Below are 8,128 nucleotides of genomic sequence, written 5' to 3'. Positions count from 1 at the left end.
GGTGGGGGAGTGGACACTTTAATTAGAGTAGCTCTGAGACCCGCTCTAATTAAAGCACCTGGATTGTCACATGTATTAATGTCCCTGTGTTGAAAAATGGCTGTGGGGGCGCTTTAACTAAAGCTCATCAAACGAGCTTTAGTTAAAATGCCCCTGCCATTTTTCAGCGTGGGGATATTGATACATGTGATTCTGAAGTCTGCTGGAGTGCAGGATTACCATGCTTCAGGAGACTCCATTAACTGAGTCTGCTCCAAAGTGCTGTTATTACAGCATGTTGGAGTAGTCTCGCCGCACGTCTATAGGCACCCATTGAGAAGTAGGGCTGGAAGGCCTCCATAGGTCATCTAGTCTAACATCCTCCCTGAGGCAGGAATAGCCCGATCCAAACCATCTTAGACAAATCTATTGTCTGTCCTCACAGCAAAATTATACAGTCAATTCTGACACAACACAGAACATGACAACACAACACCTTAACCTGCCACAGGTAAAACCAATGCCCTGCTTCTGTAAAGGCTGCTAATATATGCTCAAGAGATCCCAGGAAGAGGGCTATACCCCCATTAAAGACAAAGGCAAACCCCGCCATAGTCTATGCCAATCAGACCATGGGATAAAATTCCTTCGTGACCCCAGATGTAGTGATTGGTCTCACTCTGAGTGGAGAGATAAGGCCCTTTAGCCAGGAACCTCCAGGTGTAAGTCTCAGCAGGAGCATTGGCACACCCCAGTCAGAGTCTTCAGCCTTCGCTGCAGCCAACACCTTATGCCCAATAAAGAATGAAGACATCTCAAATAAGCTCTAGAAAAGTCTTGCTAAGTCATCGCATAACTTTAATATGATAAAAATGTGACAGCCTAAGAATACAAGATATATCTAATTTTAAGTTAATAGTAGTGGAGGCTTCAGGGAGAGTTTAGAATTTGCTCCCTAATACCTTAAATTAATCAGGAACAAACAGAAGCATAATGAAAAAAAGGTCAGTTCTGAGTCCATGTCCATATTTTCATGATTGGGGAAATAAAGCATTCCTGTGTTTGATAATTATTTTAGTTTTTAAAAATGATATACAACTGGAAAAATATCAGATTATGTATAGTTGAAGCTGTTGCTTTAACAGCCTGCTAAACTTTTCTCCTAGTATCTGCAATTTCTAACATATAAACAAATAATATTTCACTGTTTCAACTCTTAGCTTTATAGAAGAATAAAATATTTTATGCCAAAAACACTAATATGCAAAACAAATCTGGATTACAATGATAAAATTTTCCATTAAATTCATACTTTAGCTCTGCTAAAGGGCAGATTCTCATGAATGCAATATTGATATTCATGTAGTTATTATTATTTTATGTAAAATAGATATTTACACAGTTGTTATTGAAATAATATTAAAGGATTTTGTAAATGGAAAACAAAACCAAAATTACACTGAAGTTTGGTTTCAAATCAAAGCAACTGGAATTCATATATAGCACATCGATTTTAAAAGCACAGGCTATTCATTATAAGCAACAACTAAAAACTCCATTCAGATCTACTCCAGGGATACTGATAGGTGGAAACCTAAAATTTGACTTTCCTTATTTAATTTCTCTCCCTCATCTCAAAACATTTGATTCTTGATTAGGACTTCATTCTGGATACCAAACACAATTCCTAGTAACTTACATTCAAACAGGGGAAATAAAATTGCAAAGATCAGAACTAATTTTCCTGTCAGATCCCTCATTTTCCTATACTCTCCTCATGTTCCTTTGCTGCCATCTCTTGTTAAAACTACATTAAATAATAATTTATTTGGGGTAGGGAATGTGTTATTTTATGTTGTCTGTAAGACAACATGCACACACACCCATATATAATGTTCATATGGCCTATTTTTTGTAAATAAGAATTTTTTTGAGACTCTTGTTTTTCAGTCTTAAACAGCTGTTTTGTGAAACTCAACAAAAGCATATCACCACACATGCCTTTCAAGTAAAGGTGGGCAGTGGATTGTTTATGGTTAGTTAAGGTAGGCAGAAAGGAGGAGGGCAAATTCCCAGTATGCTGACCAAGAAGGAAATGGTCATGTGAGGTGTGAAATTTAAATTGAGCAAGGTGATCAAAGCAAGAGAGAGAACAGATGCTATAGTTTACTCCACTCTTCCTTACTTTTTCTCACAAGCCAGTCCCTCATGTCCTGGTTGACCACAATATATTGTAGCACTACAAATGTTTTTATAACCCTACAAAAAATCAGACAGACGCGTGTCCCCTATAGCACTACAAAAATGTTGGAATAAACAGCAACTTACCTCTAGTAGTGCTACACATTAGAAGTGGATGGTGCTATACACTGGATGTGGACAAAGGATCTCTTGGTCCCCTGGCACCCCAGAGCTCTCTGCTTGCCTCCACGCCCTGCTCCTACAGTGGTGGAAGAGAGAGTAGGGCGGACAGTTAATGAGTGTCACCTGGATGCTCAGCTGGCACTGGGGATGGAGAACAGTAATCCCTGTAAGGCTCTTCACCTTTGGTCTCCTGGTTCCATTGGGGTCTGGGGGAACACAGGTGCATCCCCTCTGATTCCCAGAGGCAGAAGAGTTACAAGGCTGAGCAACCCCTTATTATGCCCCTAATTGGACAGCATGCTGCTGCATGGTTTCACAGAGATTTTGTAGCACTCTAGTTGACGGGCTCAGCAGGGGAGGTGGGAGAATGTTGTGACAGGTTCAGGTCCCAGAGGTGGCCATGACACCCCTTGGTGGCCATGCAGTTCCTCTCCCTGGATTGCCCTCTAGGGGACCTCACCTCCTTTACTTACCTGCCATGCCTTTGATGTCATCATTTGGAAAAGAGCGAGGCTGCCTGAGCATGCCATTGTTCCCATGTCAGGTTTTGGCCTTTTCATCCTCCTCCCTTTTTGCTTTTGCTGAGCCCTCTAGCTATAGTTCACTGACTGAACAAAGCTTCAGGGTTCCCAGGTTTTTGTCTGGCCTTCCAAAACCTTTGTCTATGCCCTCTCTTAAGCTGCTAAGCCTCCCTGTGTATCTCTCTTTATCTACGCCCCCATTGTGCTGAGCTCTAGATAAGGTCTAGAGCAGAGTTGGGCCACTATTTCAGTTGGAGGGCCACTTACGAGTTTTGGTGAGCTGTTGAGGGCCAAAAGGTTATTCCTGCCCATTGGCAGGTGTCTTGCTCCCTAATCACTATCTTGGGACCAGAAGTCCTCCGCCTTCCTCCCATCACCTTATCTTTGTCATTGGAAGTCCCTCCCTTTGCCCCTGGAAGTACTCCTTTAGGGAGGGGGGGTTGTCATCTTGGAACTGCAAAAAAACCAAACAAATTATATACTAAAAATCAAACATCTATTATAACATATTGTAATTTTATTTCAAAAAATATTTTTTCCTGATTTGTGTGTGTTTGCATAGTATATATAGAGGTAATTGAATAATAGCTCAAAATAAAGTCTTACTCTTGTATATTTTTTGGGGGATAGGGGTATGCATGGGTGGGTATGGTGTTTGTGGGGGTTCTGTGTGTGTATGTATTTGTATTTATGCATGTGAGGTGTCGGGGAGGGTGTGGCTGTGTGTGTGGGGTTTGTTGGGGAAGTGTGGGTGGGTTTGTGGGGTTTAGGGTTTGTGGGGGTGTGGTTATGGGGATGTGTGGGGATGTGTGGATGGGTATGGGGCTTGTGGGGGACCTGTGGGTGTGTGGGGGGTTGTGGGATGTGTTGGGGGTGTGGCTACGGGTGGTTGTGGAGTATGCATGGGAGTGTGGCAGTGTGTGTGACTGGTTATGGGACTTGTGGGAAGCTGTGGATTTATGGGGGGTTGTGAGATGTGTTGGGGATGTGGGTAGGGGTGGGAATGGGAAGTGCATGGGGTTATGTGGGTGCATGTGTATGGTGGGGTGTGTATATGGGGCTCCCCCTACAAACACCCCCCCTCCATTGTGCACAGCCCCTACTGCCAGTGGCAGCAGCAATCAGCAGGCCCTTGGGGTACTCAAGGTGAAGTCCCCTGGTGGTGCATGGTCCTGGTGAGCCCAAGGACTGCACATGACCAGGCTGCCGGTTCTATTGCATTGGACTCGCATGCAGTTCCTGGGTTCTATGCCCAAGCCCTGCCCCACCAGGAGGAGTTTCATGCATTGAAGCCAGAAACGCAGGTCCTGGGACTCGGCCAGAGTCGCAGGTCCAGGGGCGGAGCCAGCTTGGCTCCATACCATGGAGCTCTCTACCATTCTCCATGAACTGCATGAGGCAGTGAGGAGGGCCAGGTGACCGGCTCCATCACACAGGGCTCCCCCTGCAGGTGTGTGGCTTGGGCAGAGAATCCAGGAACTGCATGTGAGACCTAGGAAGCCACACATGATGGAGCCAGCTAGACCCTACATCCTTGCCAGCTCAGGCTCTGTGTTCTTGCTGGCCTCCCCTGTTCCTCTGCTGGCCCCAGGACATTGGTGTGGGCCCCATGCTCCTGCTTGCCACCACTTTGCTCTTGCCTGCTCACCACTGCTTCCTCCACCAGCCCGCTGCCATCATTGCCATTTCTGTCCCCCCCTCCTACCACCACGACTTCCCCCCCCACCTGCCACCACCACTTTCCCCACTGCTAATCGCTGCTGCTTCCCTGCCCACCACTGCTGCTTCTATACCTGTGGGGACAGGGTCAGGGCTATTCCATAGGTGAGGGTAGAAGTGTAGTATGCATTGCCCCCATGGGAATAAGTGGGGCTCAGCCCTATGTGAGCACAGCAGGGGCAGCCCAGGGCCAGGATGGATACCACAAATTGGTAGGCACCTGCCGATGGGCCAGATGAACTTGCCTGGTGGGCTGGATCTAGCTCACAGGCCATATTTTGCCTGCCTCTGGTCTAGAGAATACAGATCAACTTTTGTGATATGTCTCTAAAGCCATGTTTATACAGTCTCCCTGATCACTGCCAATGCAACAAGCCCAGCTCTCTCACTCCTACATACTATGCAACTAAGCCTGACAACTTGGATATATGGCTAAGAAGTAACATTTCTTTGGCAATATCTTTTATTAGGCTAATTGTATAGTTCAGAGACATGTTGGTTCAATATACAGCAAAGAGGTCTTGAGTTCTCAGATAATCTAACAACATATACTGTGAAACTGCAAGTAGTCAGGGCCTTTTTTCTTTGGTTGTAAGTCCAGGTTAAGCAGTACAGACATGGCTTTGAGGCAATCTTTCTCAGATCCTGAATAGAAGAAGTTCCTTTCCAGTTAACTGAATTTACAGCTTTTGCAGCACCTTTTTCCATTACACAGAAGCCAGAACACAGGTGGGAATCTCATCCTGGTTTACAATTTGAATTAGTGTTTCAGCCAGCAATAACTTTCCTCATGGTTAAGGAGATGATGACTCTGAGGTTAAATTAAAATTTTAGAATACCTAAGATTTACAAATATAGTTTTGTTGGCTACAGAGGACCAACTCATGAAATCATCGTGAATTCTAATTTATTGTACAGGATGTGAAGTTACCAATAAAACCATAAATGCAAACTTTGAGTTATGAGGGGTACTGGCCACTTTAACACATACACACACATATACTCACTCATTCAAACCCATGTCACTCGTAGTAAAGTGTATAGTAGCTGCTGTAGTGATTGTGAGAACACTGGTGTCAGTATATCTACCTATCTGAGATCCTAGAGTCTGCTGTTGACGGTCAGCTTCCTTCAAGATGATGTCTTTTCCAGAAAGGGGTTGCCTGCTTGTCCTTCTGTCTCAGTCAGTTAGGTGTTGGATGAAAGAGTGCCACTGAGGGTCACACTTCACTGCCTTTTATCCCTTTCTGAAAGACTTGTGTGATCCCCCAGTATCATCTTGGCTGCTCAATCCACAGGTAGCTGTCCCACATAGGTCTTGAGTAGTGCCTGACAATGGTCAGTCACTCTCACTGGGGGTTCAGCCCAATGGTGTAGTTTTGGGAGTCCACCCTTGACTTATTTACTTAATGGCTGTATTGTCATGTTACAGGAATAGTCAACAGGGTGGGTGAATCAGTTACTTGGCTTGATTAGCCTAAAATGGCTTATAGAGTTTTGTAATGGTGAGTTCCTTTGGCTAGGCTATTGTCATTTAATTACCAACTGATCACCAGGCATACTCCCATTCACTGAAGGGAACCAGCCCAATATAGCAAATTTTATCACTTTACAATCACAAATTCAATGCAGTTTTTAACAATGGTCCAGACTATAACTTCGTTCTACAGGGAGTATTCCTTAAGGGTTTAAAAGTATAAAATATAAAATATAAAATGCCATGGTAAAGATGAGAGAGATGAAATATAAAAATGCCCTGTGAGAAATATATAAAAATGCAATGTGAGGTAGTGAAGATCAAAGGCTTCTGAGGACAGTAAGTGAGTTAGGTTAGCACCAGGATATAGTTACACTGTGAAATGGATATTTTAGTTCTTTTGTTTTCTTTTGTGACACTGAGATTAATTGATATGTAGATATAGTTTGTAGGTTTCTTCTACAGAAAGCCACTTCAGCTTTTTGGCTTGCTCTGAGCCTTGTAACACCCATGCAATGAGCGTGCTAGGTCTCTGCCAATACTCATAAGGAAAAAGAAATGCATAAAATGGGGTGTGGTGGGGGGTGTAGGCAAGAAAGGGCTTCTGTTATATCAATGTCCAGAAGGGAAATGTATGAAAGGTGCTTTCTGCTACAGTTTGGTTGAATTAACTGTGATATTTCCAAGATGAACTAATAAAAAAATGTTTGAGTGGTCTGGAAAATTCAAATGACTGTTGTGTTTGATTGATATAAAATCAGATTTTTCTGCACCTTTACTGTCCACAGTAAGTTGTTCTATCAGTACAATTGCCTCTTTCTAGGTTGTAGAAGGCAACTCTAGGTCCTCAATAGTCATGTCAGAAGACTAAGTTAAATTATCTAAATCATCTGCAATATCCCTGCATGTGATCTACAAACATTCTATATTTTCATGAAGTAAAAAAAAAAATATTTCTGACCCTTATCACAAAGACAAGTATTGTTGTCCATTGTCTTAACTATTTTCCATATATTTAGTTTAAAAAATGAGAGACTATTCACATTTGAAAAACCAATTAGCACCTCTGGTGAAATCTCATGATTATTTATGGTAGTATTTAAGCACTTAATTTAATGTGATTTTATTAGTAGTAGTATTTAGAAAGCTATTTTACCATACCTTATTCTTCTCATTCACCTATTTGGATCCAAATCTGGAAAATAAATATATTTTTGATGTTGTAAGCTGATGTGAAAAGTTCAAGTTCTCCAAACTTTAATTTATATAAAATAATATATAATAAATATTAAATCTTTTATGGTTCAGTTCTGCATAAAGTGTAAATGAAAGTTGGAGGAACAGTAATGAGATACTACCAGGGCTACTGGACATGTTGCTTTATTGTCATATTTATTCAAATATAGGACAAAGTTCCCCCCACTCCATCAGCATAGTGGAAAAAGCCCTTTGTCTTAAATTTGCATGCAAGGAAACCTCACAAAATACACTGTATATCATTAAATTGCTACCAAAAGCAACATGCAGTCACTAATGGAAACTATGACGATGATTAAAAGCACCCAACACTGAGCACAGTGCTGGACGAGTGTGGAAACAACCCTGAGTGCTGAAGCAAAGGGGCACCAACAGGTGCTGCCTAGTCAGGGTGGGTTGCAGGACAGAGCCATGAGTGGATCATTTAGGTGGTGGGGGGTGTGCACGGATTGGAGAAGGGTGGGCGGTGAAAGGCCAGGGCTAACAAGGCTCAGCCCCACATGTGGGGCAGCAGGTAGGGCTGCAAGGCAGCGTGGCCACAGGCTCCAGGTGGCTGCAGCAGGGGTGGGGAGGGGTGCACAGACAACCAGGATTAAAGCCTGGCATTTGGATCACTGGCTGTCCAGTACGGCAGGCAATTTTTACCTGTTGATTCTGTGAAGGGGAAGGGGCTGGGGTGGGGGGAGGAGGCATAGATTGAGGTCTAAGTGATGAGGGAGGGAGTGGGCCAGAGGCAGAGGCAGGGCTGAATGGGGCCCTGGCCAAACTGGGCGGTGGGACAATTGGAGCCTGGGCAGCTCATCCAGAGGTG

The sequence above is a fragment of the Crocodylus siamensis genome, chromosome 4, assembly GCF_052110815.1.
Source record: "Crocodylus siamensis isolate JL-2025a chromosome 4, ASM5211081v1, whole genome shotgun sequence".
NCBI lineage: Eukaryota > Metazoa > Chordata > Crocodylia > Crocodylidae > Crocodylus > Crocodylus siamensis.
The sequence above is the reverse complement of the archived record's forward strand: the minus strand, read 5'-3'. Positions refer to the sequence as shown.